Raw genomic sequence first — 27,874 nt, 5'->3', positions numbered from 1 at the left:
CCCCTAACCCTTCCCCCACCCCCAATGTACTACATATGTATTATTTGTATTGTACATTACTTTTTATACACATTCTAAATAGTCTTATCAACATTTTTGTTGCTCATATCCTTATTTAGCTCTTTACCACCCTTGTCTCTGTGAATGCTTGATCAATGCGATGCACAGGGTGTTAAGTGTTCCTGACATAAACTACTCTCTAATTGTCTTTACATTTTGTTTGTTAATGTGCAGTTGCTTTTAGTTCATACTTTGCAGCATTCAGCAGGGCATTTGTTTTTAAGATTATTTTCTGTGAATACGAGGGAAAGTTTATGGTTCTGCATTACGTGTGTAATTTATACATTATTTTTAACAAGATTTTAAGATAGTGAGTGGTACATAGCTTCAGTTTACATGTAGGTTGTTAGTCATACTGTACTCCACCTGTCATTAGGAAACTAAGCCTCTGACAAATTTGGCATCATCTGTCATGAGCATGTTTAATCGGCTTATTGTTTCCAATGTGTGGGGAAGCTAAACAAATTGAACTCTCACTTTGCTGGGTCACTAAATGGACTTTCATGCTTTGAAAGGACATGAATAAATTTTATTTTTATTTAGGAGTTTCTGCAATGAAATTCTCTTGTTCTTGGCCATTCTGATGACAAGATTTTTTTTGATTTTTTTTTTAATTATCATCTGCTCCAAACAAAGTATCAGCCTTTTAAATCTCAGCTTGATATGGGTATGTTCCAGTTAAATTCTTTTGATTTACACAGTTTATCTTAAAGGCTCTCCCTTTTCTACAAATTTGAAAGACTGTTTTGAGAGTTCTTTTAATAAAGGAGGAATAAATAACTTGGTTGCCATATTAAAATAACCAGCTAAACTATGTTTAAGTTACCACACTTACATCCCATTTAGTAAACGTATCCTATACAAAACCGATTTGTTTCAGTGGAATAGTAGTGTTTTGAAATAAAATCTGATGAATTGTCATAACTTCACTGATGTGTTCCGCAAGATCTGCCTAGTGTTTTAAAATCTGAATAAAATGGTAGAAATTATGGCAATCATATTGGCCTGTTAGCTTCGTAGGTTGGATGCAAGCAAACAATGTGTTTTCAATATGGCTAAATATAAGTGTATACATCTAAGAACAAATAATGTAGGCTGTACTTACAGGATGGGATACTCATCTTAGGAAGATAGTGACTGAAAAAAAAAATTGGGGGCTCCTGGTGTATTATCAGCTGAACATAAGCTCTCAGTGCAATGCTCTGGCCAAAAGGGCTCGTGATCCTTGGGTGTATAAATGGGAGTTTCAAGAAGGAATAAAGAGATTATTTTAATGTATATATTTGGCAACGATGCAGCTGCTGATGGAATACAACATCCAGTTCCAGTATCAACAATTCAGGAAGGATGTTCATAAATTGAAGAGGGTTCAGAGAAGAGCCAGGAGAATGATTAAAGAATTAGAAAACCTGCCTTAGCTTGAGTATTGTGAGTCTATCATTATATTTAGCGTAACAAACAAGTTAGACTATAATCAAGTCACCCTTAAGTAGCTACATGGGGAACAAATATTTGATGATGTTCTCTTCGGTTTAGCTGAATAAGATATATAACATGATCCAGTGGCTGGGAGTTGAAGCTACACAAATTGAGACTGGAAAGAAGGTGTAAATTTTTAACAGTGAGGGTAATTAACCATTGGACCAATTTATCAAGGTTCATGGTGGATTCTCTATCACTGGCAAATTTTTCAATTAAGATTGGATGCTTTTCTAAAAGATATGCTCTAGGAATTATTTTGGCGAAGTTCTGTGGCCTGTGTTACACGGGTAGTTGGACGAGATGATCACAATGGTCCGTGCTGGCCTTGGAATCTATGAATTTATGAACTCCCAATAGTTAATAATTAGCTTATGGCCCAAAGTTTGTCAAGGGTTCGTCCCTTCCAAAGCCTTGATCTTTTATTATTTTTACTATTTCCTGGTTTGGATATTCATTACTCATATAAATTTTTTAATCTTTTTTTGAATCATGTTAAGATCTCAAATTAAGTGATGTACTATAGTAATGAGAGCCACAGGTTAATTGTATTGTGTGGAAAAAGTACTTCCTTTCCTTTTTTGTTCCTTTTGCTCTCATTAGAGAGTGAACAGAATTTTGTGTTTTACCTGCTCTTGTTTGTTACTTAGGATGCATTCGTCTTCTCTCATTTAACGTGCCATTGTTTTCTAATGTAGTAAAGGTTAATGGTGCAGACTTCTTTCTCCCATTCAATTTCTTCTCTGTCAGGATATTGTAGGGTTGTAGACTCTGAATGTTCCAACCTTCCAATAGGAAGAACCCCTCTGACTAGCTGTCTTTTCCCACTCTCTAGCTCCTAAAAAATGGCCAGCCAGTAGTAACTACTATGTTTACTGAAAGAACAGTTATTTACCTCACAATAACTGTGATTCTTAGTTATGTTGTCTGTCTGGATCCCACTGCTGGTTCACATGACCCTGTAAATGTGAGATCAAATTCTTTTGACCAGAAGTGTCCATTGGGGCTGTACCTGCAGCTTAGATGTCCTTGTAGGCTTTTTCTTCCTTTCCCTCCCTGCCCCCCGTTCTCCAAGGGTGAGGCATGGAATCCACATGGACAGCATATTACGAAGAACTAAAGTTACTGTAGGTGCCCTGAAAATGTTTGAAATATAGGGGTGCTTCTTAGTGAAATTGCCAAAGATGCCTGAGCTTTAATCCGCAAGGGGGGAATTTAGCTGTCTCATAGCATGTTCTAAATAGATATCCATTATTTAGGCAGTCTTTCGGTGGATATTTCCTGAATTATAACCATCTGCAAATGCTACAGGTAGGTTGGGGGAACTCTTGAAAGAACTTATTCTGTTAAGGTAATATGAAAGAGCTATACACAGGTCAAGGATCTTCAGTTTAGCTTCCACTCGCTTTGAGTGAGTGTTGGGGAAGAAAACTGGTAGGTGAATCAGCGGTTTTAAGTGAAAATTGGAAAATTTTGGCAAGAATTTGAGGTAAGGATTAAGAGTCACTTTGTCTTTATGAAACGCTCTGTATAAGATGGACCAGCCATGAGGGCCTGACTTTTTTTCCCTGCCCTTTGAGCTGATGTTATAGCAACTAAAGAGGCAGTCTTCATAGATGAATGGTATAATGAACAGGTTGCTAGGATCCCAAAAAGAGGTCCAGTTAAACCATGTAATTAATTACATTGAGGTCCAAAGAATGGGGTTCCCTGATGGTAGAAACATTTGAATTAGGCCCTTGAGGAATCTAGTAACTGTGGAGTTGGAAAATATACCTGAATAGGAGGAGGATATGCAGACATTGCTGTTGATGCACTTTTAAGGAGCTGAAGGATAGCCCTGAATACTTTCTGAACTACCTGCTCTCCCTAATAGCAAGAATTGGGGCTTTCAAAGGATGCAGGCAATCTTATATAATCTAGATGGAGAACCTCTTCCATTTTGTTGCATAGGTCAGTCTGGTTTTTTTCTTCCATGTACCAAGATGTTCTGAATTTCCTTGGAATAGCTTCTGTTGATGGAATTTAATCAGTTGTCATCCATGCTATCAGATGTAAAGACACTGTCTGGGTGTAACATTTGACCCTGAATTTTGCATGAGTGTCTTTTCAGGACCTTTTGGTATGAAATCAGCAGGTTAGGCATATGTGATATCCAGTGCACATGAGGTGAGGAGGCATCCAACAGGGAGCATGCCTGGCGTCAATCAGGACAAATTCACTCTTTTCCACTCAACCAGTAGAATTCATAGGAATAGTTCTTGATTCAAGATCAGCAAGAGTTTATCTGCCATGGAACAGATATTTGTAGTGCATCTCATCCCAAATCTACACATTGAACCAAGGACTTTGGTGAAAGAAGATCTGCCTCATATTATTGTGCTACATGGCTTCCTGGGCTTCGAGAACATCATGTCCCAAGCTTCATCTTCAGTCTTTTCAGTGATGGTTAAAATCAATGTAGCAAGCCAAAAGACCCACAAAAAGTTCAAAGCATCTGGTTTGCTTCACCATCCACTACCAAGACTATATTGTAATGGATGCCTTGAAACAGGGCTGGGAGGCACACCTAGAACATCTTTAGACACAAGGGCTGTGGTCCTCCATAAACACTCATCTGTGCAAATGTGGTAGAACTTAGAGCTATATGTTCAGCATTCAGAGCGTTCCTGCTTCTCTTAAAGGGACCATCATTCAAGTCCTGCCAGATGACACTACTGCATGATACTGTGTCAACTGACAAAGGGGGGAAGCAAGATCTTCCCCTCTCTGTCGGAAGTTATTCACCTACAGGATAGATGCAGCATCAGAGTAATCTATTTACTCTGCTCTCACCAGGTGCTCAGAACAATTTAGCAGATCAGCTCAGCAGAAAGTTCTTTTCCAGCCACAAATGGACTTTCAAAGACAGTCTTTGAATCAAGTTTTTCTAAAATGAGGTATTCTTGTCATAGATTGCTGTGCCACCAGTTTGAACAAGTATGATATTTTGTTCCAGAGAAGACTCATGCTCATCCTCCTTTACAGATGCATTCTTGATGCAGTGGAATAGAACTAGGTATGCTTCCCATCAGTGTCATTACTTTTCTAATGACTCTAGCAATTGGAACTGGACCAAGTCCTCCCTGTTCAGTACAGATAGCATCAGAGTGGGTGATTCAGAACTGATAACGGCACATTCTTTTTTAAGATCTTCTGGGCACTATTTCATAAAATCAGTCTGATCTCACACCTTGACCCACAATCTCTCTATCAGACAGCATGGGTGCCAGTTGGCTAAAGGCCATAGACAGAATTTTAAAGAAATACAAGATATTTTGTTAGAGCAGAAAGGCTAACACAGAGCAAAATAGAAATGTTTTTCACTTTGGGTCACCCAGCATCACTTTAACCCTTATTTTTGGTTTTTATTTTTTTTTAATTTTTGTTTTTTCCTTTATTCTTCCCCCCCCAAACTCCACCCTCACCTGCCTAAGGCTCTGGGAGGGGCTGGGGCGGGGAGGTCTGGGGTGCAGGTCCTGGGCTGGGGATTAGGTGCAGGCTTTGGGATTCAGTTTGGGTGCAGGCTCCGGGCTGGGGCAGGGGGTGGGTGTACAGGAGGGGGTGACAGGTGCAGGCTTTGGCCTGGGGGTGGGGGTGTAGGAAGGGGTGAGGGGTGCAGGCTCTAGGAGGGAGTTTGGGAATGGGAAGGGGTGTATGGGAAAGGGGAGGAGGTGCACGCTCTGGGAGGGAGTTTGGGGATAGGAGGGAGTGCAGAGGTGAGGGCTGTGGGGCTGAGGATGAGGGGTTCTTGATGTGGGGGGACTCAGGACTGAGGCAGAGGATTAGGGTGCAGAGGGATGAGAGTTGGGGCTGAGGATGAGGAGTTCATGATGCGGAGGGGCTCAGGACTGGGGCAGAGGGTTGAGGTGTGGGGTGAGGGCTGTGGAGCTGAAGATGAGGGATTCATGATGGGGGGAGCTCAGGGCTGGGGCAGAGGATCGGTGCAGGGGGATGAGAGTTGGGGCTGAGGATGAGTAGTTCATGATGCGGGGGGGCTCAGGGCTGGGGCAGAGGATTAGGGTGTGGGGCGATGAGAGGTTTGGGATGTTGGAGAGGCTCAGGGCTAGGGCCGAAGGGCAGGGTAAGGGCAGCCTGTCGTGCTCGTAGTGGATGGCAGGCACTAGGACCCTGGGGCAGCATACAGCAGTTCTGCTGGGAGCTGCTGTACACCGGCAGCAGAAGCAGGCAGGGGAGAGGCGCTGCGCTGCTTTCTGTCAGGCAGGGACGTGGCAGGGGGGAAACCCACGTGGGCCGGGGCCCGATCCAGGCAGGGCCGGAGGAGAGACCCAGGTCCAAATATTGCTGGAGCAGGGCCCCCAGCCCTGAATATTCCTGGTGCCCCAGCACCGCAAACATATATAACCTGCCGCTTATGCCCTTGGAGACATCTATTCTTGTTCTTCTTGGCTATTTAATATCCTTGAAGCACCAGCCCTTTCATATCAACCTGGTTTGTTTAGCTGCAATATCTGCCAATTCAATATCAATTGGATTTTTTTCACCTCATTATGTCTGACTTACCGAAGGGTCAGATTTACATGTTTCCACCAGAAAAGGAAACTTCCTCTTTTTAAGACCTAAATGTAATACCCTGCTGAAACTCATTTGAACTGGTAGCATCATGTTCCTTGTATGCCATCTCTATCAAGACCGTGTTTTTGGTGGCTATTATCTGTGCTTAAACGATGAGCAAGATTCAGGTATTGACAGATCCCCCTTAATTTATATTTCAAAAAAATTATGTATCTCAAACCTCACCTGTAGTAGTCAGACTTTCACCTGAATCAAAACATATACCTCCTCCTAGTGTTCTTTCCTAAATCTCATTTGAATCCAGGGAAGCAAAACTGTCTACTTTTGATGTCTTGAATGCTTTCCTACTGTCTCCGTAGAAGACCTTTTCAAAAGTCCCTTTCAGGGCAGCCACTTGGAGCTTAATTATTCCCTAGTCACAGCTACTAGGTCTGATGCTTGTAGTCTTTATAAGTATGAGACTCCTGACACACACCCTCTCAGGAAGATAACTGCTTGCCAGTCACTTACGGAGGGATCCATGTGGACAAATACTTAAACAAGAAAAAGCCTTACTTACTTTAACATATCTGTGGTTCTTTGAGAAGTTTTTTCCACGTGGATCCCATGACCTGCCCTCCTTCCTTGCTACGCAGAGTCCTTTGTACTTAAAATTCTATACTAGTGAAGGAAGTTGGGGCTGCTCTGCCCATTTATGCTGGTGGAAGGGGCAGTGCAAGGGAATGCAGGGCGCAACTGACCAGAAGAATTTTATCTTGTGTGCATGGGGCGTATGGATACCTAGAGGAATGCATATGGGCAAAATATCTTGAATGGCTAGAGTTAAGGTACAGTACATAACAATTTTTGTAAAAACAATTTAAATCACCTTGATTTTAAATAGCTTAGTCCTGATTGGAGTTACATTGATGTTTACCAGAAATAGATTTTCAAACTGGTTAAAAATCCCTGCCATTGTAAATTGCTACGCTTTCATGTCATCATTTCACTAGTTCTTCAATCACATAGGCTTCCAGGGTTAATCAGATTTGAAATTTTAATATTTTTTTTTTTTTTGAGATGAGAATATGCTTTATCAACCAACCCTTCTCCCAAATAATGGAAAACTCCCTAAACCTATCTTTCAGGCTTTATCACTGATGGCAAAAAAAATATTTATTTATTTTTGGGGTGCTTAAAAGTACAAAGTCCACTTCACATACAGATTCCTTGTACTTATGCACAGCCGCCTCTTTACTAATGCCCTTTTTGTATTAACCCTTTACAATATGTTGTTAGAGAGACTAGGTGGGTGAAGTGATATCTTTTATTGTGCCAAATTCTGTTGGTGAAAGAGAGAGGTTTTGAGCTTATAAAGATATCACCTCACCCACCTTGTATCACTAATACCCTGGTACCAACACGGCTACAACAGCATTGCATACAAGATGTTATGAAAGTCTAGGAAACCTTCATTGAAATATTAGGTTAGATATGTTTACTATGAACAGCTTAAAATTTTTCAGCCCAGCTGGGTAACTTATATAATACCTCAGCAATCACTTCCCCCCATTTCATAAACTGAAAAACTTGTAGCATTGGTCATCTTATAGGGACACTGGCATCATGGAATCGTAAAGCTTGCGTTTACTTGGTCTTAGTTTATTTCAGTTACCACACATTTCTGCCCCTGACAAGTTTTATTGATATTACAGGACTGTAATACTCTTAGGGAGGTCTGTTTGCATGCAAAAGCTTTTCCTTCTAATCAGCCTACTTTTGCGATCTAGTAATGCCATGAACAGTTAATCTGGTAAAACAAAAAGAGCACTAAGGTGTCAACAGAATCTTTGTCTTCAGTTAGAAAGTCTAGGAAAGAAGGTGTGTAAAAGGCAGAAGTGATTCTTAACACGATGTTAAAAGAGTACTTTGGGAAGTTTGCCTGCATGTGGCAGTGTTTCTTAATGAACTCTCGAAAAGTAATAGAAGACTTCAGCTTGCAAAAACAGCTTAATTATTTTTACTACTTGATAACAGGGGGTTGGGTTTTGAGTTTTTAGTTCTTTTTAAATTGTCTGATTTAGCCAACCAGTGGCTATTAATGCTAGGTTAGTAAGCATCAGTCACACTTTAAAAGTTAGAACTGATTTTACAAGCCTTAGCATAAGTAACTTTGAATTCCAGCAGTGCAGTACACCTTTTGTCTGTTAGCTTAAATGTTTGTTCTCCTGGGCACATTCAGTTCCATCATAAATGTAATATTATTTTGGCTTTAATAAACTGCTAGTGACAGATTCTCTAGTAGAAACCAGATTTCTGTAGTTACAGAAAACCAGAACATATCAGATTATATTACTATTAACTTGTTACAAAGCACTGGTTTTCTATATAAGTAGAATTATTGCAGAACACTCATCTCAAATTTTGAGGAAGATCTTGTAGGGAAATTCTACTTAAATAATTAAAGAAATGAAACCTTTACCTGTCTTATCCACCAGATTCAGTTCATAGGAATTAATGTAAAGCATAGGTGAAACACAAATATTCATTTAGTTTTAATTAAATTTGTCAAATAAGACTTCTGGGTATTTGTTGCAAAATATGAATTCTATGAATTTATTGATTTTTTTTTTTAAAAAAAAAAAGCTTTTCCCATAGATCCTGAACTTCAGTTGTTATAGTCTTCTTTTCAATCAAACTGCAATTTATACAGCCCTGAGTATTATAGGATTCCTCATGTTAAAACAAATTTCTCAGTCTACAGTAGAATTGTAGCTTGCAGAATGTAAAATGACACTTTATCTTTGTACTTTCTTCTTTATAGATGGAATTTGTGTGTATTCTAGTACCGCATAAGTTTTCAGGGAAGACTTTAAAAGATTTGCAATGTCTTAATATTGATGTTAGTAATAAACTGGTGAAAATTGTGAATCACGATTTTAGCATAGTCTCCATGCGTACAGAAGTTATCCACATATAATTCAGTAGTACAGCTCAAACTGTTTGGAGTGAAGCTGTTCTAGCTTATCCTGTAGTGACCTTCCGTCTTTAGCCTTCCAGCTTTAGTTTAACTTACGCATGCACTGACCTTTGCTATGGAAACGATACAGAAACACAAAAACAACTTGGCTGAGTTTCCTCCACAAATCAGTAGGTGGTGTGTCACACAATACTGTTACCAGAGGAGGGTTTTTAGAGATCAGTAGTGACAGTGTGCAGTAACTTGTTCATTATTTACAACATGCTGTTCATTACCCTGGGAAAGGGGGTATATGAAAATTTATTATAACAAGCTTACTTCTCTAGTATAAATATATATGCTTATATATGACTAGAACAGATGCTGACAAATGTCTTCAATAACACCATGTGTAATATTACACTTCAGTCTCTCCATCACTCAACCACCAGTTTAATTTACTGTCTCTTTGTAACAGACACGTGGTTGAGTCTCGGGCAGGCTCATTGGTATTAATGTCAGTAGTTTAATATAACTGAGGCTTCATCATGGTGACTGTATTGCACTTGCTAGTATGTTGTATAAAGCTTTGTCTACTGAATCTGTCAGTATTAAATTTAACAATGTGTCATTATTTGTGGGTTTTTTCCTCCTGATGGCTTTTTTTGGAGAAGGGTAAATAAAATAAATTCATTAATGTTTAGTTACAAGATTTTGGCTGTTAAGCAACATTACTGTACATAGGTTTATTTGCTTTAGTTTTCAAAATCTTTTCAGAACCCATTGTGACAGAACAGGAGATTATTGCTCAGCTACTTGTTAAATTTTTAAGGGAGTAAAATTTATGATTTTTAATTTTTTTACTAGAATAAAGAACACTTTTTTCATTCAGAGACATGTATTTTATTTTCCTTCAGAAGTTGTGGTAGTGAAATTTTAGTGCTGAATTGATGACTATGAATAGTGAAGTCCTCTATGTTCATAGAGCAGGTGTTACAGGGATAATGGCAGTGCACGCTTTGAACAGTGCCTCACCTTTGAGCTCACGGGTACGACAGTCTCCTTCCTAGGAGTTAAAAAGTGTAGTTAATATTCTTTGATTATTAATTCTTGGCGTGGAGTGCATGTGGAAGGAGTCCAGCCTTCTCTTCCTTATGATACAGAAAGTGTTGCATTTGTAGTGAGGTGAGGGCTCTTACCTACAGTATTTAACACACTGCATTACAGAGTATTTTTCTACTGTTAGCGAACAGTTGAACACAACTGCATTTAATGAAATGGAGTGCTCCAGACCCCAGGCAAATTGACCACATATCCCAGGGTTGTTTTCTGTTCTCTGCAGATAGTCAATCCCATACTATCTTCAACTATTTGTTTGTACTGTGGCCAACACAGCAAGGCCTGTAAGCACTATGTAATATAAGTAAACTGTATCATACTGCATATACACAAAGGAAGATACTACCACAGCTACAACCATTGAAGGTAGTTTCATCTTTGTCACTGCCTGACGTTTCAATACCCCACTTTGCAACCTTAACTTGCTTTAAAATGAACTATGTCAAAATTTGAGTTAAGGTTGAAAGTACAAATCAGTAACCTCATTGTAACCATATTTCTGAATTTCCTTGATTTCTGGAAGAGGGGGGGATAATTACAGGGTTGTTATAACGGTTTATGTATCCTAACATGTTTAGATGCCTTAAAAAGAAATCCAAACAACCTTAACTCTGCCCTATAATAATACCATGTAATAACCATATGTTTATGATTAAGGCATTTTATTCCTTTGTGGATCCAAATTAACTTTTATGGTGTTACTGAAGAACAGATTTAAAGTTGTTTGGGTGCCTTAAATTTGCATGTCTATACCACCTTCTTCAAGTAGTGTTTCTGTGCGTACTCAAATGTAGGTGGTCTACACCCCCTGCACCTTTGATTGCGGATTTCTCACAGCAGCGTCTGTTTGACCCGTACATGCATGTTAGTTAATCTCATGCCCTGTGCCATTGTTACTTAGCACTGCACAGCTGAACCATCCTTAGTTCCTGCTGAACCGCCTCGGCCTGAGATGAAGCTCTGGCAGTTGTCCTGTTGAACACTTTGCCCTTATTTCTGTTTAATAGTTAGTTATATTACTATCAGTTTAATTAGTTAGTGATAGTATAGCTGCTTCTGTGAAAAAATTTTTCAGTTCACCAAATGAAGGAAGGAAAAGCCCCAGGTAAAGATGAACTGACAATCAAAATAAGAGCTGGAGGCCAAGACTTTTGGGAAACCCTTGCTCAGAGGTTTAGCCGTTACTTGGAAATGGAGAAGATACCATCTAGCTGGAAGGAGTCCAACTCCATTCTGCTGTACAAGAAGGGAGATCATGAAGATCTAAGGACCTATCATCCAAAACGCCTGTTCTCACAGGTCTACAAGCTGTTCACGAAAATAACAAACTGACTCTGAGTCTGGACAAGCAGCAGCAGAGAGAGCAGGCAGGCTTTCAAAGGAATTTCAGCACAATGGACCGTATTTTCACTATCAACCAGCTACTGGAACACTCTCAGACTACAAATTCTCTTTATATATTGCCTTCGTCAACTATGAAAAAGCATTTGACAGGGGATTGACACAAACTATATCAAACTTTGAAAGGAAGCATATTCTGACTGCACTAGAGAGAGAACTTTCTTTGATTATCCCCCCCTCTCCCCCCGCCCCACATCCCAGTTAAGAAAGGTGTGAAACAAGGAGCCTGCCTTGAAATGGTAATGAGGCTGATTAATTGGAAGGGTGGAATCAAAGTCAACAGAGAGCAGTTAAACCATCTCAGATTCACGTATGATAATGTGTTGATCGCCAAAAATATTATCAAATTACAGAAAATGCTGTGATAACTCAACACAAAAAGTAGCTAAGTCAAGCTGAAAATGTACCCGCTCCAGACAAAATATATGCAGTTTGATAATCTTGCCAGAAAAGCCAACAAAATATAGGCCTGGCTACACAACGAGTTTATCTCAGAAATTTAGTGCAGCGTTATAACAGAATTGTACCGTGGACGTCCTTCACACAACGAAGCCCTTATTATTTCGAATAGAAGAGCTCTAATATCGAATTGTACTCCTCCCTGACAAGGGAGTTAGCGCTGGAAAATGGATATTGCCATTTGAATTAGAGTGTAGTTGGCCTCAGTTCGGATGTATTGGCCTCAGGGAGCATACCACAGTGCAACCATTGTACCGCCCTGGACAGCAACTAAACTCGGATGGCACTGCCAGGAACATGGAAAAGCCCCGTGAACTTTTTGAATTCATTTCCTGTTTGCCCAGCCTGAGAGCTGATCAGCACAGGTGACAACGTAGCAGTTCCAGAATCAAAGAGAATCCGAGCATGGACCGTGATGAAGATACTGGATCTGATCTCTGTATGGGGAGATGAATCTATCTATCAGAAACTCCGTTGCAATTGACAAATGCCAACACATTTGAAAAAACCTCCTAAAGCCATGATGGACAAGGCCACAACAGGCGACTGCAACAAAGTCTGCATGAAACTTAAAGGGGCTGAACAAGCAATATTGAAAAGCAAAAGAATCAAATAAGATGCTCCATGGAGAGGAGGGGTGAACTGCGACGACTGTAGCATCCCCCCACGTTTCCTCACTCTCCGAAAACAATTTCGATTTGGCTGAGTCCGTCCCAAAATCGAAGGTCAAAACATTGACAACAGATGGTTCAGGTATATAGCCTGTCAATTCCCCCCGCCTTCCCCCCCCCCCATGAAAGCAAAGTGGAAAATCGGTTCTTGCCTTTTTTCATGTCAGCCATATGTCGCTGGATGCTGCTGGCGACGTGGGCTTGCAGTGCTATACAGCAGCATCCCTTTCCCCTTCCTTCCTCTTGCGCTTGAAGATGCAGAGACAGTACAGTGGGATGGTATCCATCGTCAGGCCCATGAGTTGCTCCTGGACGCTCGTGAAGGTCAGCTGGGCGCCTGGGCAAAAATGGGAATGACTCCAGGTCATTCTCTTCTTTAAGTTTTGTCTAATGGAGATTCAGTCCTGCCTGGAATATCATGGCAGCTGGAGGCTTCTGCCTCAGGCTGCTCTCCCCAGTCAGCAGCACTGCACGATCATGCCTACCCCTGGCTACCAGGGCTCAGAATCTACTACTTAGACCTCTACATTTTGCTGCAAATAAAAAAATTAAACTGCCATTTAGAACTGTCCCCCCAACATACATATCCTGGGACATTTTGTATTTTACCAGTGTCAACCAAAGCCCCACACACAAATGGAGATTCAGTCCTGCCTGTGCTTCTATCCTAGTGCTTGTCACAGATTCCCATTTTCAGCTATAGGCTGAGTAAGTGCAGAATGGCGGTTCACTCTACTTTGCTATAAGCCAACCGCCCTCCTCTCCCCTCTCTGATCTCTGCTTGCAGAGGCAATGAAGTCAGTGTTGTTCTTATTCATGCATTCTTTATTACTTCATCACACAAATGGGGGGATAACTGCTATGGTAGCCCAGGAGGGGTAGGGGAGGAGGGAAACAATGGGTGGGGTTGTTGTAGGGGCACCCCCTAGAACGGCGTGCAGCTCATCATTCTTCTTCAAGTGATTGCTCATATCCATTCCAGTTAGGTGTGTGTGCTCCACGTGCATGTTCGTCGGAAGACTTTTTACCCTAGCAACACTTGGTGGGTTGGCTGGGAGCCCCCTGGAGTGGTGTTGCTATGGCACCGGATATATACCCCAGCTGACCGAGCCACCCTTCAGTTCCTTCTTACTGCCCATGTCGGTCATTGGAACAGTGGAGCGCGGCTTAGCTGACCTCCACTTCCCTAGCTACTCGTAGTTCTCGTTCATTATTGTGTGTATAGTTATAATCCTTTTTATTTATTTACACACACACATACACACACGTACGTTTTTTCTTTACTAGCATAGTTAGTTTAGTAGTAATTAGCAGGTTTCGGGGAGTAGCCCCTTCCCCGCACCCGGTGCCGGAGCCCATGCCCGGCTCATCGGGTTTCAAACTGTGCTCGGCCTGCCACAAGCCAGTGCCAACAGGAGATCCGCATGACTCCTGTTTGAAGTGCCTCGGGGAATCACACCTGAAAGCTAAGTGCCCCATTTGCAAGGCTTTCAAGCCGAGAACAAAAAAGGAGCGGGACATCAGGCTTAAGCAGCTCCTCGTGGAGGCGGCCCTCACCCCTCCACTTTCGGCACCGAGCGCTGGTCAGTCAGTGAGCAGAAGCGCCTCCGTGGCACTGGACTGTACTGGTACACCTAAGACTCACGGCACTGGACGTCGCTGGCACCAAAGTCGGCTCAACGATGCTCCCTCTCCCCGAGACTGAGGAAGGCCAAGACTCCTGCTGATTCGGCACCGACCACACCACAGCCAGAGAGTACGCCTAAGTCGGATTGCCCGCCGCTGACACCCGCTGCGGCACCGACTAAATTGGCACCGTCGATTCCGGTCCCACAAGGGCCATCGAGTCCGACGCCTGTTAGCTCCCCAGCGCGTGCTGCAGTAGAGCTCACCATGCTGTCCACGTCAGAGGCGTTCTCAGCGGCGAGGGACCTGATCGCCCTGACAGACTCAGCACTGCCTCTACCCCCCGGCACCGCCGGTGAGGGTAATCCAATCCATAGGCAAGCCGATCTTGATTAGACCACCCTCTGTTGGCGCAGCTGACCGGCACCGCTCACAATCGCGGTCCCGCAGACGCTCCAGGTCCAGACGGCGCTCCCGCTCTTGACGCCGTTCGCAATCCCGGCACCGTTTTTCTACATGGCACTGGTCAGACTCACGGCACCGGTTGGACTCTCGTTCACTGGCTCATTACTCGCGGCACCGCTCCAGTTCTCGGCACTGCTCCAGGCACCGTGCCTCCCAAAGCCATTCACGGCACCGGGATTCGAGATCTCGGTCGACCTCCCGGCACCGATCTGGTCGCAGGTCCCTCTCTCAATCCTGGTACCGATATGCATCCCGGCACCGGTCCCTGATACCGAAGGGGGCCAGGTCCGTTGGAGGATCTGCACAAGGCTTCTTCGCTCCTCCATGGCCATCCAAGCATACGTCGGTGTCCTCCCACGCAGACAGCTACTATGGCCAAGACCACGATTCTGATGTGCCCACCGGAGTGTTTCAAGAAGCCCGGTCTCAGGACCCAGGACCTCGCCAGTGGTCCTTTTGGACACCTTGGGCGTACCACCAGGCCCAAGGTGCTCCACTAGTTCCGGTCCACTCCACTTCATGAGAGCACCGAGCACCAGAGGCCACAGTTAGTCGTCGTCCTCCAGCCGGGACGGAGGAGCTACTAGTCCACCCACCAGGTTTCCCGATGCCACTGGAGCAGGAACCGGCGCAGGAGCAAGATGTCATACAGGACCCGCTCGTCTCCAGCGTTTCATCATCTTCCTCTCCAGATGAGGCAGTGGCAGGGACTTCCTCCTCGGGGCCGCCTCCAATAGACCTAAGAGCCCATCAGGACCTCCTCAGGAGAGTGGCGCTCAACATGAACCTCCAGGTGGAGGAGGTCCCGGAGGTCAAGGACCCTGTAGTGAGTATCCTGTCGTCAGATGCCCTCACTAGGGTGGCTTTGCCCTTTATCAAGACCATCCAAGCTAATGCAGACACCTTATGGTAGTCCCCAGCCTCCATCCCCCCTACGGCAAAGGGGGTCGAGCGCAAATACATGGTACCCTCTCAGGGGTACAAGTATCTATATGTCCAGCCTCCTCCCTCCTCACCAGTTGTCCAATCAGTCAATGAGAGGGAGCGCCATGCCCAACAGGCGCCAGCTCCAAAGTCAAAGGAGGCTAAGCGAATGGACCTACTCGGCTGCAAGGTGTATTCGGCAGGCGCCCTACAGCTCCGGGTGGCAAATCAGCAGGCTCTATTGAGCCGTTATAGCTGCAACACCTGGGCGGAGGTGGGTAAGATATACAGAGCTACTCCCCCCGGACTCCTGACAGGAATTCGCTGCATTCCTAGAGGAGGGTAAAAAGGTGGCCAGAACCTCCCTCCAGGCTTCTCTAGATGCGGCCAACTCGGCAGCCAGAACTCTGGCATCCGGTATCACCATGAGACTCATCTCATGGCTACAGGTGTCCAACCTACCGCCTGAATTACAATATACCATCCAGGACTTACCCTTCGACTGTAACGGTCTGTTCTCGGAGAAGACTGACCCCAGGCTACGAAGCTTGAAAGACAACAGGGTCATCATGCGATCCTGGGGTATGCATACACCTGTGACCCAACGCAGACCTTTCCATCCCCAGACTCACCGCCCGTACTTTGTCCCCAGACACAGGCAAGACTTTAGCAGACGGCACGGGCGGGGTGGCCGTCGACGCCAGTCCGGACCCCAAGGGGCCCAAAACCACGGCTCCTCAAAACCACCAGCAGGGCCTAAGTCTACCTTTTGAAGGTATGCCCGAGGACAGTGTACCAGTTTCAGGACAGGTTCCTTTTCCTTCCTTCTCCAACCGCCTCTCCTACTTCCTCCCGGCATGGTCCCAATTAACCTCAGACCTATGGGTCTTACACACTGTGAAGCAAAGATACCACCTCCAATTTGTTTCATCCCCGCCTTTCCACCCTGTCCCTCTTCAGGGACCCCCTCACGAGCAGTTCCTCCTACAAGAGGTGCAGACGCTCCTCGCCACAAGAGCAATAGAGGAGGTGCCACAAGACGAGAAGGGCAAAGGGTTTTACTCCCGGTACTTTCTGATCCCCAAGTCGAAAGGAGGCCTCAGGCCCATCCTAGACCTGCGAGGCCTCAACAAGTTCATGATAAAGTTGAAGTTCCGCATGGTCTCCCTATGGACCATTATCCTGTTCTTGGATCCTGGAGACTGGTATGCTGCCCTCGATATGAAGGATGTGTACTTTCACATAGCCATTTTTCCTCCACACAGGAGGTACCTTCGCTTTGTAGCCAACCACCAGCACTTCCAGTTCACGGTCCTCCCCTTTGGCCTCTCCACGGCCCTAAAGGTGTTTACAAAGTGCATGGCCGTAGTTGCCACACACCTCTGCCAACTTCAGATACACGTATTCCCGTATCTGGACGACTGGCTCATCAGAGGGAGATCAGACAGCATATAGACATTGTCAGGGACCTATTCACATGCTTAGGCCTGATGCTCATTGTGGAGAAATCCACACTGGTCCCCACACAAAGGCTAGACTTCATAGGAGCTACCCTGGACTCCAATCTAGCCAAGCCCAACCTACCCCAGCCGCGATTCTAGGCAATGGCAATGATCATTTGAGGTCTGGAGAACTTCTTGATGACCTCGGCTCACACCTGTCTCGGTCTCCTAGGTCACATGGCTGCCTGTACTTATGTGACCAAATATGCCAGGCTTCGCCTCCGACCCCTCCAAACGTGGCTCAACTCGGTCTACTGTCCGGGCAGGGACCCGATAGACACAATAGGCACCATTCCCCTGACCACCCGACGTTCTCTCGACTGGGTGTCTAACACCCTCCCTGGTATGTGCAGGGTTACCGTTCCATCCGCCACAACCCTCACTGTCCCTGACGACGGACACATCATCTCTCGGATGGGGAGCTCACCTTGGACACCTTCATACCCAGGGCGTTTGGTCACCACAGGAGCTGAAGCTTCACATAAATGTCCGAGAACTGAGAGCGGTCCACCTGGCATGCCAGACATTCCAGCAGCATCTACACGACCGTTGTGTCTCAGTGTTTACAGACAACACAACGGCCATGTACTATATCAACAAACAGGGAGGGACTCGATCTCCCGCCCTCTGTCAGGAGACCATCCGACTCTGGGACTTCTGCATAGCCCACTCGATAGACCTGGTAGTATCCTTTCTCCCAAGAGTTCGGAACACTCTCTAGCGGATCAGCTGAGCAGATCCTTCTTCTGCCACGAATGGTCAATAAGACCAGATGTTGTTCATTCGGTCTTCCAGAAGTGGGACTTCCCCGCATAGACTAGTTCGCCTCTCACACGAACAGGAAATGCCAAGCGTTCTGCTCCTTCCAGGGTCACCGGGATCAATCTTGGACACATTCCTCATATCGTGGAAGCACCGGCTGCTCTATGCCTTCCCTCCGTTCCTGCTGGTTCACAAGGTCCTGCTAAAACTCCGCAGGGACAGAGTGCACCTAATCATGATCGCGCCAGCGTGGCCCAGACAGCACTGGTACACCATACTGCTGAACCTGTCCATAGCCAGCCCAGTTACCCTGCCTCTCCACCTGGACCTCATAACGCAGGACCACGGCAATCTTCGCCACCCAGACCTGCAGGCCCTCCACCTCATGGCGTGGCTCCTGCCTGGCTAAACAGGTCAGAGTTACGCTGCTCTGCTACGGTACAACATATACTCCTGAGTAGCAGAAAGCCTTCCACTCGGTCAACATATCTGGCCAAGTGGAAACATTTCTCCTGCTGGTGTGAAACGCAGAATACTACTCCCCCTCAGGTCTCGATCCCCACTATCTTGGACTACCTCTGGTCCCTTAAGCAGCAGGACCTGGCGATATCGTCTCTGAGAGTGCACTAGGCGGCCATCTCCACATTCCATCCAGGGGAGAGTGGATGCTCCGTGTTTTCCCATCCTTTAGTTATTAGATTTCTCAAGGGCCTGGAGTGTCTCTACCCCCAAGTACGCTGCCCTGCCCCTACCTGGGACCTCAATCTAGTCCTAAACAGGCTTATGCTTCCACCATTCAAGCCGTTGGCAAATTGCTCGCTGCTATACCTGTCCTGGAAGACAGTTTTCTTAGTAGCCATTACATCAACCAGATGAGTCTCCGAGCTTCGAGTGCTAACAGTGGACCCACCGTATACTGTCTTTCACAAGGACAAGGTACAGTTGCGACCGCATCCGGCGTTCCTCCCTAAGATGGTGTTGGCCTTCCATACCAATCAGGACATCTTCCTTCTGGTCTTCTTCCCGAAGCCTCACTCATCTCGGCGGGAACAGCAGTTACACTCCTTAGATGTCCGTAGGGTGCTCGCATTTTATATTGAAACGGACGAAGCCCTTCCGGGAATCGCCCCAACTCCTTTGTTGCTGTGGCTGCCCGGATGAAAGGCTACCTTGTTCCTGAGGGATCCCCTCTTGGTGACGGTGTGCATCCGCATTGTGCTATGACCTGGCTCATGTTCCCTTGGGCCATCTCACTGCACTTTTACCAGAGCTCAGGGCTTCATCAACTGCCTTTTCGACCCATGTACCAATCAGGAGATATGTCGCGCAGCTACCTGGTCCTCGGTCCACACCTTTGCTGATTGCTTCCTCTCTGGTCTAACAGTCTAGAGATGATGCAGCCTTTGGCTCAGTGGTTTTGCACTCTACGCATCTCACTCCGACCCCATGCCTAGGTAAGGCTTGGGGAATCCCTAACTGGAATGGATATGAACACCATCGAAGATAGAAAAGAGCAGGTACTCACTTTTGTAACTGTTGTTCTTCGAGATGGTTGTCTATCTTCATTATCCCCATTCTAATTCCCACCACTCCTTCCCCACTGTCGGAGTAGCCAGCAAGAAGAAACTGAAGGGTGGCTGGGTCGGGCTGGGTGTATGTATTGGTGCATAGCGGCACCACTCCAGGGGGCGCCCAGCCAACCATCAAGTGTTGCTAGGGTAAAAAGTCTTCCGACGAACGTGCATGCGGCGCGCACACCTAACTGGGATATGTATGGCAACACCATCTCGAAGAACAGCAATTACAAAGGTGGGGCAACCATTCTTTCTTTGTGGGATGTTTTGGGCTCTGACCCGGAGCAGCCATTTGCCTCTCCTGGTCGTTATTGTAGGCTATCCATGTGATATCAGGGTAGGAAATGACGTCTTCCATTAGGCACAAAACTTCAAAAGGAAGGAATGGAACCTGGGGAGTCATTTCCACTTTTGTCCATGCGCCCCCGACCGACCTCACCGAGGCCGGCCAGGAGTACCCATGCCAGCAGCAGGCAGTACAGTATGATTGATAACCATCTTTGTCAACTTGCAAAGCAGCAGACAGTACAGTAGAGCTGGTAACCGTCTTTGCTAACGTGCAAAGGCAAGGGGATGCTGCTGTATAGCACTGATGTACCGTGTCTGTTAGCAATATCCAGTAGACATACCGTGACAGTAAAAAAAGGCTGAATGGGCTCCATGGTTGCCATGCTATGGCATCTGCCCGGGCAATCCAGGGAAAAGGGTTCAAAATTGTCTGCTGTTGCTTTCACGGAGGGAGGATTGACTGACGACATTTACCCATAACCACCCGCGACAGTGTGTTTGCCCCATCATGCATTGGAATCTCAACCCAGAATTCCAGTGGGTGGGGGAGACTGCAGGAACGATGAGATAGCTACCCACAGTGCAACTCTCTGGAAGTTGACGCTAGCCTCGGTACATGGACGCTCGCTGCCGAATTAATGTGCTTAGTATGGCCACGTGCCCTCGACTTTATACAGTCTGTTTCCAAAAATTGGTTTCTGTAAAATCGGAATAATCCCATAGTGTAGACATAACCTAAGGAAGAAAAAATAGAAGTTGAGCAATATGTCTGTTTGGGCCAAGAAATTAACATGCACCACAATCTGGAAGGTGAGCTCTTGCAAAGAAAGAAAGTAGGTTGGTACACATTCAATTCTATCTAGGATGTCCTCCAAGGAAAAACCAACAAGGCAACACAGGCCAGCCTCTTAACTCAAGAGTACTGCCAGCAATGTTGTACAGCAGCAAAACCTGGGCACTGACGAAAACAGAGGAGCAGCAACTGTATGTCACAGAGAGGGCAATGGAAAGAAGAACTGTAGGAATTTCAATCCACAACAGAGTCCACAATGAAGTGATCAGACAGTAGAGTGGAGTGCAGAATGTTGTTGCGATGGTCCGGGCATATAGGGAGGATCGCTAACAATCGATGAACTGCAGCTGTCGCTGAGTTGTACCCATGGGAACTGAAACGACCACTTAGCTCCAAAGTGAGGGAAAGATTTTTATCATGAAAAGACATGGCCGCACATGGAGAAAAAAAGGCCAGGTTATGAGAAGCATGGAAGACATGTTGTGATCAGCGCAATCTGTACGAGGGCTGAGGGACGGATCAATCAAAGTGATTTGCCTGTCTTTTACGTTAGTTACTGATCTAGGAAGAATTCAACCTCCAGAGTGTCTCAATCCAGAAGAAAGTTCCTTTCACCTAGTGCAGATTCCAGAATGTGATCTTGTTCTAGCCTGGGATAGCTGATATTATACTCTTCCTTTGTATGGGCTTCGAGGCTCTAGGTCCTTCTTAATTACCTTTAAGCTAAATGTACTTTATTTCAAGACTCTGAAGTTTTTTCTTCTCGTTCATCTGTACTCAAATTCCTCAGAGCAGTTCCCTTGATTCATAGTGGTTTTATAAAGGCATTGTGCAAACTGTATCCAAGTTACCACATTCATTTCCAGACTTTGAAGATGGTTCTTGTTAAGGATGTAAATATCGATTTAAAAAGTTAACTGGTTAAATTATTAAAATTATATCATTTAACCGTTAACCAAGGTCACTCCAGCACCGGGGGGGCGGGCTGGATAACCGTTGGGGCTGCGGGACCAGGGCTGGGGCCGCTCCAGCCCTCCTGGCCTGCGGTGATCGAGGCTGGGGTCCCGGACTAGTAGTAACAGTAACAAAGGATGCCAGAGCATTTTTTTGGTTTTGTATGTTTCAAACTGGTAATGGATACAGGTTACATCTTTTATCCTTTTCCAGTTCACTTCCAACAGGGAGGTTAGTGACAATCTCTAATTCATCCATTACTGGTTTCTCCTCAGAGGACACTACCTTTGCTTTCAAAGGCTTGAAGTCAAGAAGCTTCAGGATTGACCTTTTTGATATTTTGGGATGGGATCTGGCTTGTCCTAAGATTCTAAAATGCAAAGTCCCACCTTCAGATCAAGGGTGACTCTTAGCCTGATATTGAAAATAGCTCATTCATCTTTGTTTGGTGCTTCAGGTCTCAGCTGTCTGTTTTGGTTGTTGTCTTTCCCTTTGCACATCCCCCACTTTCATTGGGATCCTGTGCTACCACATGGCCCTTTTCTTTATGGGACTTATAAACAATGGCTTATTTTGGAATAATTTAGTAGTACCCAACCATTTAGGCACTGATTCCATAAGTCTTAAGCTACTGGCCTTCTACAATAGTTAACATTCATTTCTGTTTTAATATATTTGTGCAACTTTGCATTCTGTATAAACTTAGGAATTATACTGTTAGCTGAATCTGTTACAACGTGACTAAAAAAAAATCATACTCCCAACTTTATTTATATGCGGTGTTTCTATATTTCAATGCTCCATTGTTCTTATACGTCTGCTTCCTAAGTGTGCATTTAGGATTGTTACTGTTTGTGAGGAAATTTAAAATTTATTTCCCTAAAGAAGAAAATGTAATGAGGCAGCCAGCAAATAACAGCGATTGCTGCTATCTCTACGGCGTTGCTGAGAACTCGTGCTTAAACAAGTTATGTGTGAAGTAAATGGCTCTCTCAGTAAGAAATCTCCTTGACTTTTTGTTTTTTCCATTTGATAGCCAAAGATCATGAGTTTTCAGGTGATGCAGGACACACACAAGCTTTAGTCAAACTTTTGTATGGCAAATTAGATTTTTTTCTTAACCTGGAGCTTTTTGTGAGGGCTCTTGACACCCCTCCACCCCCGGTTTAAAAACGTGTTTCTGGTCCTTAACGTTGTGTTGAGGAGACCTTGTGAGAATGTAAACTTAGTATAAACCCAGTGCGGTGATGCCGCCTTGACTCTTCAGACATCCTGAAGCAGTAGTTGTAAGAAGTGCAAACCACCCTTTTCTTTTCAGTAAAGGCCCTGTAGACTCTGCAGTTCCATAGAATTGATCCAGTATGCCAGAATTCAGCTTTTCTTCTTTGAGGAGTATCCCTGTGGATGCTCCACTTTAGCTGTCTTGACACCCGCTCTTGTAATCGGAGATTTGTGGTAGCAGTGCCTGGCTGGGCCATGAACGCATCATAGGCATCTTGTGCCACTCCAAACATTTATGTAGCAGTCCTCAGCCAACCATCCTCTTGTTCCTTCTCTACCGCCTTTGGCTTGAGTTAGAGCAATCAGCAGCACCCTCTCTTACCTCAGATAAGATTAATAGTAGATAGTTCATAGTTGTTCTTGATAGCGTTAGCTTAGTTGTATTAGCTTCACTATCCCCTTGCCCTAATATAATTTTTTTTCCTCTTACTTTCCCCATCCACCCCATCTCTTTGACAGGTACACAGTTATAGTCTGAAACAGGATTTATCCCTGTTTTTTCCTCTAAGACCAGGTTTCTCAGGAATGCCTGGCTCACCTGGCTTTGAACACTGCCTGACTTGCAAACTCTCCATACAGGTCTTTGACAGCCACACATAATGTGTCTGAGATGCACATTACTCAAAAGTGCCCACCCTGCAGAAAGCTGGCAGCTAGGGCAAGAAAAGTCAGATCTCCAACTGAAGTTCCTCATGATGGAGAAATCCTTCAGGCCAGTCTCTGATCTTGCATCCAGGACTCCCCCCTCACCAATGGTCACCAGTGGCAGCCTCTGACAGGGGTTCTGCTCCAACAACGTCTGTCAAGGAGCCTGTTCCAACAAAGGCTACTAAAAAGCAGTCTCTGCACCAAGAATTGCCTAAAAGAAACTATCTCCAACTGAAAAATCTGCTCTGGTGCCAATGGCACCAAGAGCGCTGGACCACGAGGCACCTGGAACATCCAGTACCAAGAGTTCCTGAAGAGCTAAAGACCCTATGCAGCCAAGCTCAAGTGGGGGTTCACACAATAAAGTGAAACCTTCCAGCTTGGCACCCCCGAAGCTGCTGAAAACCTCTGCACTAAGCAGTACAATGGTGCCATCTGCTATACCTATGCCACAGAGCTCTAAATCCTCAGCACCAGAGTGTGGAGATCCATCATGGATCTACAGAAACTCAACAAATTTGTAAGAACACAACGTTTCAAAATGGTGACTAAGCACAATAATTCTGGCGCTAGAGAGGAAGATTGGGTCTCAGCTGTCAACCTCCAAGATGAATATTTTCATATTACCTTACACCGGCCACAGAAAATTCCAGAGATTCACCCTAGGGAAACAGCATTCCAAGACAGAGTACTACCTTTCAGTCAGTCCACTCCTCCTAGGATCTTCTCCAAAGTTCTTTGTCACTGCAGCTCACCTCCACAGACACAGAGTAATGATATCTCCATACTTAGACAACTGTCTTATAAGGGCACCAACACTGCAAGAAGCAATAAACGCCATCCAGAGTACGGTAACTCTTTTCACGAACCTGGGGCTGCAGATTAATGTGCAAAGGTCCACATTGGTTCCTGTACAAAAGTTGGAATTCACAGGAGCCCGTCTCAACTGTCTAACAGCAATAGCAACACTACCCCCAACAATTTCCTTACTCTAGTCAATCCAATTTCAACAGTTGTAGACAGCCTACAGACATCGAATAGAATGTGTTTACATCTCTTGGGGAATACGTCAGCAACAATGTTTGTTATCAAACATGCCAGATTCCACCTAAGATTCTTGCAGGCCTGGCGTTGAACAGTATATGTGCTGCACAGTCACTCTCTCAACCTCACAATACCACACAGAGTAAAAGACGCTTTAACATGGTGGACACAACCAAAGAACATCTGTCCAGGAGTCCCTTTCCAATAAAGAACTCCAACCATGACAGTCTCGACAGGCACTCCCCTAATAAGGTTGGAGGCACACCTACTCAACAATACGGTCCAAGGCTGCTGGTTCCCAGCAGAGTCCAACCTGCATATAAACTTACTGGAGCTAAGGGTAGTCTGAAATGCACATGACCACTTTCTCCCTCTAAATAAGAACAATGCCATCAAGATCCTCACGGACGATATAGCATGCATGTTTTACATAAGCTGCCCTGGAGGTAGAATGATCATACTACCTATGTACAGAGGTGATATGACTTTGTTGTTGGTGATGCACCAATTCCAAAGAGATCTGCATGCTGTCTTCCAGGATGTCAGAATACAATAGCAGATGTCCTGAGCAGGGACTTCTCACAAACCCATGAATGGGAGATGGATCCCAGAATTCTAAAGTCCATATTCAGACTATGGTGGTTCCCTACCATAGCTCTATTTGCAACAGCTCAGAACACCAGGTGCCCACAATATTGCTCCAGGGTGGGATTGAGACACCTCACCCTAGGCAACGCTCACCTCATAAAACGGAAGGCACCACTGATGTATGCATTTCCTCTGACCCCACTCCTAAGCAGAGTCATTCACAAGATCAAACAGGACAAATCCACGGTCATTCTTATAGCGCCTACATGGCCAGACAAACATGGTTCCCATACCTGCTTCAGATTGCAGTGAAACCGCCTTGAACCTTTCCCTTAGTATCTCACTAAGTACCTGTAGTACCTTCTATCTCAAGACGTGGGACGCATCCGTCATCCCAACCTCGCAGTACTCCACCTCAAGGCCTGGTTACTCCATGGCTGACTGGGGTCAAGGAGGCCTGTTCTGAGGAAGTAAGATACATTACTGAACAGTCGGAGACCAAGTACAAGAAAAACATATATCCATAAGTGGAAACGATTCTGCATCTGGTGCGATGATAAAGCCCTTACCACAATAGTCTCCCCTACCGAGGATCCTGGGCTGTATACTCGGACTTTAAAAATTGGGGCTATCCACAAGCTCCATCAGAGTACACTTGGCTGCTATTACCTCCTTCCACGACAAGGTAGATGGGTGTCACTGTATATGTTCACCGAACAATTAAACGCTTCCTTAAAGGCATTGAAAACACTTATCCCACAATAAAAAAAAACCCCACACTCATGTGGGACCTCAACCTTGTTCTACGCAGACTCATCAGAAAGCTGTTTGAACCCCTTGCAACCTGCTCTTTTTTGCACTTATCCATGAAGGTGGCTTTCCTCAATACCATCACGTCCACCAGACAAGTGAGAGAATTAGGTGCCCTAATGGAACACCCACCATATACAACATTCTTTAAAGATAAAGTAACCCTACGACTGCATCCCAAGTTCCTCCCCAATCACCTCCACCCTTCATTTGAACCCAACCCATTTTCTTACCTCTGTTTTATCCAAAGCCATATACAGACTGGGGGGGAGGCAGGCCTCACTCCACACATTGGATATTCGCAAAGCATTAGCTTTCTACACTAAAAAAAAACAAACGTTTATGAAATCATAGACTGTTCTGTTTCCATAACAGAGCATTTGATGAGTCAAACCATCTCAAAACCGAGACTATCCAAATAGATATCAGGATGTATCCATTTGTGCTACCAAAACAACAATCTACAACCTCCAGTGGAAGTTCGCACACACTCTTCCAGACCACAGGCAATATCCTTGGCCTTTCTCAACAGTATCACTATCACTGATATTTGCAGAGTAGCAACCTGGACATCAGTCCATACATTAACTAAACACTATTCTCTAGAGCAACAATCTGCATCAGGTGTTAACTTTGGGCTCACAGTGTTATCCACCGTCAATAACGCAACTCCGAAGCCTCTCCCCTCCTCTGATGGACACTGCTCAGTAGTCACCTAAAGTGGAGCACCCACAGGGACACTCCTCGAAGAAGAGAAGGTTATCCACCTTGTGCAGTAACTGAGGTTCTTTAAGAGATGGTTGTCACTGTGGATGCTCTACTACTTTTCCTCCTCACCTCTACTTCGTTTCATGTAAATTCTCTAGGGTAGAGAAGGAACAGAGGGACAATTGGCTGCGCACCGATACGTAAACTTTCGGAATGGCCTGAGACTGCTATGGCATGTGCGCAGTCCAGCTGGGCACTGCTACCACACATCTCCATTTACAAGCAAAGGATATGAAGACACCTTAAGAGTCTCGAAGATCCTCAGTTACTACACAAAGTGAGTAACCGTCTCTTTCCTCCCATGGAATTTGCCGTTTTCCTGTAGCCAGTTACACAGCACTTTTTGGCTTCCTGCCAGACCTGCCTGCAATTGTGTCTCACGCTGTCTTCCCCACAAAGGGAAATTAAATTTATAATATATGCTTCCAGAACTCTTCCACATAGCCAGATAGCAGCCAACCTTCCTTTTTTCCCTCTTCTGTGCATGAAGCCTAACTTTTCTCTACAGCAGACTTCTACCAAAACACATGCCAGAATGCTTGACAGCTACTATAGTACTTTACAGGAGTAATGATTGCTGGCAGAGGATGATCAGGCATACTTATTCCCATTACAAGGAAGCACTGAGCCATTTGGAAACCAAGAAAGAAACCTATTGAATTCTTCATACAAAAGCTTATGGGTTTACAAAATCAGACTCTTATTAAATGTCAATTCTGTAAACATGGAAGTCCTCCGGGCACCATATTTTGTGTCAATATGAATAACAGCCTCATAATTGGTGAAACTGATTAGCACTCTGAGACACAAGATGTATTCTGACCACAGTAAATCCAGTGGAATTTGTATCTAGATGCTAGGTCATGACCATCCTCTTTCTGCCATATTGCTAAATGGAGAGGAGGTTCTAGCTAAATGAGAGGAGGATTTTTTATTGAATGGGGCAATTTGGAGAAAAAAGTTGAGAACCACTGCCATAAGGATTAAAATTTTGTTTGAGGTAGTGCAATGCTATAATTTCTCCAGATTTTATGGTCACTTTCTTAATTTAAACTTTGTTTAGGTTTAGAGTCCAGGTCCTTTTTTTTTTTTAAAAAATATGGCTAACTCTTTAAATTCAAGTTCCTAACTTTTTCAGGCACTAC

General features: G+C 44.8%; 1 protein-coding gene across 2 annotated transcripts in view; it reads left to right on the top strand.

Annotated features, from left to right (window-relative positions):
* The window catches only part of NFATC3 (nuclear factor of activated T cells 3), a 163,502-nt gene that overhangs the window by 87,761 nt on the left and 47,867 nt on the right, over nucleotides 1–27,874 (top strand). The window lies entirely within an intron of this gene.

The sequence above is a fragment of the Chelonoidis abingdonii genome, chromosome 19 (assembly GCF_003597395.2).
Source record: "Chelonoidis abingdonii isolate Lonesome George chromosome 19, CheloAbing_2.0, whole genome shotgun sequence".
Lineage (NCBI taxonomy): Eukaryota > Metazoa > Chordata > Testudines > Testudinidae > Chelonoidis > Chelonoidis abingdonii.
This window is presented reverse-complemented; position numbering and strand designations above follow the sequence as displayed.